We start from the raw sequence: 6,189 nt of genomic DNA on the forward strand, positions 1-6,189 counted from the left end.
TCTCTCTCTCTCTCTCTCTCTCTCTCTCTCAAATAAATAAAAATAAAAAATAATTAAAAAAAAAAGAGATAATCTGCTTCTTATAGTAGTAAAGACAGAACTTTTCACAAGTTATTGTCTTGTTCTTAAAACTGTGAAAGGGTACGGTGGCTCTGAAAGTGCTTAGTGGTAATACCCTAGATTCTAAGACTGAAATACAGTATTTTGCTCTTCACAAGGCAATATTCCCTGCTGGGCAATCTTGGTGGGCATAAAATCCATTTCCTCATTATTCTTACAGAATATTAAAACTTAAATATGATACTTATTGGAATGATTGACTATTGCTTTAAATTCCTTGTTTTGAGGCCAGGGCTCAGTAGACTAAGCACTTGCCTGGTAAGCGCAAGGGCCTGAATTCAATCCCCAGTTCTGCTAAAAAAAATCCTTGTTTTGCATTTCTAAGGTAAAACATATACTTGTATTCCAAAGCTAAATAAGACTTTTCATTAGCTTTTAATTCTGTAGAACTGCTTCTTGGGGGTCATGCTCATTATTTCACAATAATAATTTAACAAGAAACAAAATTCTGTAAATTCTATTCTTTTCTGTATATACGTATGTAGCCATGTATACATACAAACACACTACTGGGAATTGAAACACACCCAGGGCCTTCAGACTAACCCACATCCTTAGCCCTTTTTATTTATTTATTTGAGACGGATCCAAATTACTAAATTGGAAACAAGCTGCCATGCCAAATGACAAAGATCTGCTGTGTTAGAAACAATGGCAGGTACAGCATTGGTGTCTCAGGTATGACTCTGCGTTTGGGGAAGGAGGGCCATCCAAACCCGAGGCTTTGGCTCAGACAAGGATCATGAGAGTTCTTCCAGCTCGATCCGAGACACTGGTGGGGCCTTCTCAAAAGAGAGCAGGCTGAAGGGGAGCAGCTCTTCCAACAGAAGACTAAAGAACACCTGGCAGCCTTGAAGAAACATCATGAAGATGAGCTCTATCATCATAAAATGGAAACTGAGCATATGGAGAAAGATATTGAATGACATAAGCAGATCAAACAACTAAAACATGATGAAATACACATGTCCCCCACAGAATGGCATCTATCATTATGCGTGTCTACGTAGACATAATCCTGGTCTAATTACTATTTGGTCTGTATGCTGCAAACATAATAAATTGACATCAGTGAAAATAAATAAATAAATTACTAAATTGCCAAAGCATGGTTCAAACCTGTGATCCTCCTGCCTCAGCCTCACAATGTGCTAGGATTATAGGTATGCACCAACCATACCTGACTCCATTTTTAATTATACATTACTGTGATGGTCCCCTAGAATGACTTTTTTTAACCAGAAATCAATCTCAGGCTGGGTGTATAGCTGAGCATCACAGCACCTGCCTAGCAAGTGCAAGGCCCTGAGTTTAATTCCCAGTACCCTCCCTGCAAAAAACTATTTAAAAGACACTACTGACAAGGTAGAAAATAGTATTTAAATACACTCAGAAGTATTTTATTGTGCAAAAAAAAGCAACTACACTTTGTAACACACAAATTTTTCAAAAGCAGGCTCATTTTGTTCTTTAAATTTTGCTTTCGTTTTGCTTATCTGTACCTACTTTCTCATAACTAGGAACCAAAATGTCAAGAATTTCAACTCCAAAAATGAAGTTGCATGTGGTTGCCGGTGAGATAGCTCAGTAGAATAAATGTTTGCCTAGCAAGCACAGGGTACTGAATTCAATCCCATCCAACCTTTCTGGTCTCTCTTCAGATGGCTGGCCACTGCTCTGGAGTGGGTCACCTCAGGAGATGCCTTGGGAATGTAGAAATTAAAGGGATACCCATTCTTTCTCTTGTACTTTCAGATGGGGAAGTTGATGTCAAAATTTTCCTCCTTTGAACTTCTCCTTCTCCTTCTCCTTCTCCTTCTCCTTCTCCTTCTCCTTCTCCTTCCCCCGCCCCTTTGGCGGAACCAGGGATTGAATGCAGGCCCTTACGCTTGCCATGGAAGCGCTTATCCTACTGAGCCATCTCCCCAGCACTGAACATATTCTTAGGTACTAGAAAATGTTCACCCTTACATGTTAAAAAGGATCATTTAATATGTTTTCCACCTATGCATGGCCCACCTACCCCTAGAACCAAAATGGAATGCAAAGTATTATGATGTTACTTTGCAACTAGAATTGTAGTATAAGAAAAAGTGGTTATAATTACCTTAACTTCAGATTTTCTTTGCATTAAAAAATAATCCTTACTTGTGTTCAAATTGTAAATGTAAGCCACAGGAAAACAAGACACCTCTGGCCCTTAAAGTATCCACTATCACTGAGCCTGAAGCTACTCCTCCTCACCCTTTGAAAACTAAGGACAAGGTTTCCAAAGTACCTTTAATCAAAGCCTCAGGCACTATCACCGACTCTGAGGCTTCCTCTGCTTGCCCTTCAGGTTTTAAAGGTAGAGCTTCTAGGCCAGCCATAACTAAAGCCTCCATAGGCTATATATATCTATCCTTAGCTGATTTTGTTCAAGCTCCTCAAGGGCAATATTCCTCACAGGAAGTGAGTGAGGAATTTGGAACCACTCATGTTCATATATGCTTTTCTCCCAATTACCTAAACCAGATCAAACTAGATGGACGAGTTTTCAAATGACCTTAATAAGTACACTGATGTGTTTAGAGGTCTTACTGAAACCTGTGAACTAGATTGCAGAGATGTAATGTTACACTTAAATCCCTAACTTCTAATGAGAGACAATGTATACAGACTTTAATCTGTAAGTTTCATAACAGTATTACAGATACCCAGGGACATATACTTTCAGAGTGGGCTTAAGCAAAGCCTAACCAGCAATGCTGTGGAAGGAAATTACCAAGATGACTAGATAGAGAACCAAACAACCTCTTTGTTCCTGGGCTGAGATTTCTTCTAGACTATTACTGTGTGTTTCTCCCCAGAGGTAATATAGATCTCTTCTTCAAGATAGGATTTTAGAACATTTTTGTTTAAAGTAATTTATTAAAAAGTAAGCCCTAAATTGGGCATGGTGGTACACATCAATAATCCCAGCACTCAAGAAACTGAAGCTGGAGTATTGTTATGCGTGCAAGGCCAGCCTAGGCTACCTAGTGAGTCCAAAGCCAACCTGAAACTACAGAGCAAGACTTTGTCTCAATAAAACAAAACAAAAGTAATCCCTAAACAATATAGTTGGGGGGTTCTTCTGCCACAGTAACCATTGAAGAACAGTAGCCATGGCCCTATGCTATCCCATGGCCATGGGCCTCAATAAGGTCACAAGGTGACTAAGAATGTGGGCAAACCAAGGCATAGCCGCTGTTGCAGATGCCTCACAAAATACAACAACTCCTTGCAAGATGTGACCTGGGAGGTGTGCAGCTTTGCCCCATACGAGCAGAGCACCACAGAGCTGCTCAGGGTTTCCAAGGACAAACGCGCCCTCAAGTCCATCAAGAAAAGGGTGGGGATTCACATCCAGGCCAAGAGGAAGTGCGAGGAGCTAAGCAATGTGCTGGCCGCCATGAGGAAGGCAGTCGTCAAGGACTGAGCCACTCTAGAATAAAGCTTTGCAGAAAGTTAAAAATAAAAAAATATGCAATTGGGACAATTAAATTTTCTCTCTCTTTTATGCGGGACTGGGGATTGAACTAGGGACCTCGCACATGCGAGGCAGGTGCTTAAGCCACTCAGGCTTATATCCCTGGCCCTTACTCTCTTTCAAAAGGTGACAAAGCAGACATTCAGATTCCTTGATTATTGGCTTAATTTTCTCCTGAGCAATACAATTGGAGTCAATCCTGGCTTTTGTCTCTAGAAATGTTTTGCTAAGGATTATAGATCCACCCTAGAAAAGCTCTTGATCCTGTCTTTCTGCACCTGAGATGGTTAGGATTTAGTTCTTGTGCCACATTTGAAGTCACTCCTAGGTCCCTTCTCCACTGCCCTGCCCCTGAGAAATAACATAGTTCACAATAGTGTTCGATGCAAGGCAATTTTCCCTTGTGGCTGCTAGACTGCAGGACCAAGATTCCAGAATAGGGAGTTTGCCCTCCCTGGGACCCTTTCAGAGTTAAGCTGACCCTCTCTTATCTCTGAACCATATTCAAAAACTGGCTAGATTTAATTACATAACTTTTACACAATAAATGTAAGTTTTTAATCCAAGTTTATCTGTCTTGGAGAGCTAACTTCTCTACTTCTCCCTCCCTCAAGAACCAGGCTGACTGGCTTTTATAACATAGCACTGACTGAGTGATTCTGGTAACACAGATAAGACAAAACATTCCTAGTAAAATATGAGTTTTTAAAAGAGAACAGGTATTAAAAATAGGAACATCCCAGTCCTGAGAGAACTGCCTCTCTGATCATGACTTCTCTTTAGACTATCTTGCCAGGCTGGTCATTATTCTCAAGAGATATGCTAACAAAGACTCTAAAAATGAAGACTATTGCTAAGTATGGTCCAAGGGTCACAGGCAAAAGGGGAAATCTGTCATAAGTAGATGTCTGCCGTACAGCAGGTTGGATCCTTGGCAGGTCTTCTGTCCTCACTGCTTTGAATTCATACTTTGCTTGAGAAACACCTATTATCTTTTTACACCCAAACCTGGACTTTGCACACACATCCCATAGTTAAAATTACATCTAATGGTCTGCCCCTTTATAGGGAACAGTTACACGTGGCTATCAAAACAGCAGTTCAGGGCTGGCCACATAGCTCAGCAGACTAAAGCACCTGCTTAAGCACAGCGCAGCGGCCAGGGTTTGATCCCTGGTGTGCATGCCGCCCCGGCCTCCAGGGCCCACTGAGATGGCGACTGAGACTGGGCATGGTGGCACGTGCCTATAATCCCAGTGCTTGGGAGGCTGAAAATAGGAGAATCACTATGAGTCTGATCTATACAGTGAGACCCAGTACATCCTGTTCTAAATACATTTAAAAAAACAAACAAACAAAAAAAAAAAGTTCAGGCTGTCAGCTGTGACTATCCAACAACCATTGCTACCAAAACAAGAAGCCTATATAGCAGGATATTCCAACCAGGTAAACCATCAGCCAGGTTCCATTTTAAAAACTGTCTTTGCTTTCACAGGTGTAAAAAGTTTATGTTCCTTTTGACTCTTATTACAAGGGACTCTGTTTACTTACCTACAAAAAGGTCTGATTGGTCTATTTAGAGTTACAAACTGAAAAACTATAAAAAAGTATTAGAATTCAACTTGGTCAAAAAAAATCTGAGTGGACTCTGGTCTATTAACAATTGTCTTATGTATACCTGTCTGTTGAATTTGTGACTGATTACAATACCTATCACTGTTTTGTTTCAGTTTAAGCATTTTTTTCTTTCTCCCTTTTTCAATTTTTACAATATTTGCCTATAACTTAAATTGGCTTATAGATAAATGTCATTAGAATTAAGGACATGTTTCACCCAGGTTGTCAGTTGATCAAAATTATGTTAAGACTGGTGTTACAAATGCAGTGCATATATTGTCTCTGTGCAATAAGTAGAAAGTCACTGGTCAAGAATAATGTGTTAAATGTTATGATCTGGTTCTCATAGGTCATGTGAAAAAATTTGTTAAGACAATTAAATAGGGACGCCTTAGCACTAGAGAAACTGCTAGGCAGAATTCTCCTTGGTGAATAATGGAGTAGCTGCATGGAAACATTTTTATTTGTCTTTGTTCACTAAGTCTATTCTATATTAAGATAGACATTCAAATATCTTTCAAAAGTAGTATCATGATTGTTATGTAGCTCTATGTGGTTCTAGATTTCAAGAACAAAATTTTCTCTATAAAATTTTTACACTCGTTTGTTAACATTCTTCAGGGATTCAATTAGCAAAAAAAAAAAAAAAGATTGGTAAGAAATAACAGTCTTACTGGATTGTAATAATTAAGCATATTGTTCCCACTTCAATACTAATATAACTGATTTTTCTTCCTGGGTGTCCAGCAGCTAAAGTTTGTTTGTTTGTTTGTTTTTTCTTTTTATTTATTTATTTATTTACAAAATCTCAAAACAAGATTTTAGGAGAGTAACAATGGTTAGTACATTGTGTATTGTTACTGCCAAAATAGTTTCTCATATTACAAGATATAGACAAGAAATAATAAATAAACAACATAGGTACAAACCTCTTTTTTTTT

General features: G+C 39.0%; 1 protein-coding gene and 1 long non-coding RNA gene across 3 annotated transcripts in view; both read right to left on the reverse strand.

Moving 5' to 3' along the window:
* LOC111817693 overlaps window positions 1-3,520 on the reverse strand; it is a 9,370-nt gene extending 5,850 nt beyond the window's left edge. The window contains exons 1-2 of the long non-coding RNA XR_002821827.1: window positions 3,439-3,520; window positions 2,034-2,041 (exon numbers count right to left, since the gene is read on the reverse strand). This is a non-coding gene — a long non-coding RNA (uncharacterized LOC111817693). The remainder of the gene's footprint in view (window positions 1-2,033; window positions 2,042-3,438) is intronic.
* Window positions 1-6,189, reverse strand: part of Sbf2 (SET binding factor 2) — a 508,807-nt gene that overhangs the window by 491,031 nt on the left and 11,587 nt on the right. The gene's annotated exons all lie outside the window — the stretch shown is intronic.

This window comes from Octodon degus, unplaced genomic scaffold, assembly GCF_000260255.1.
Source record: "Octodon degus isolate 3935 unplaced genomic scaffold, OctDeg1.0 scaffold00067, whole genome shotgun sequence".
Lineage (NCBI taxonomy): Eukaryota > Metazoa > Chordata > Mammalia > Rodentia > Octodontidae > Octodon > Octodon degus.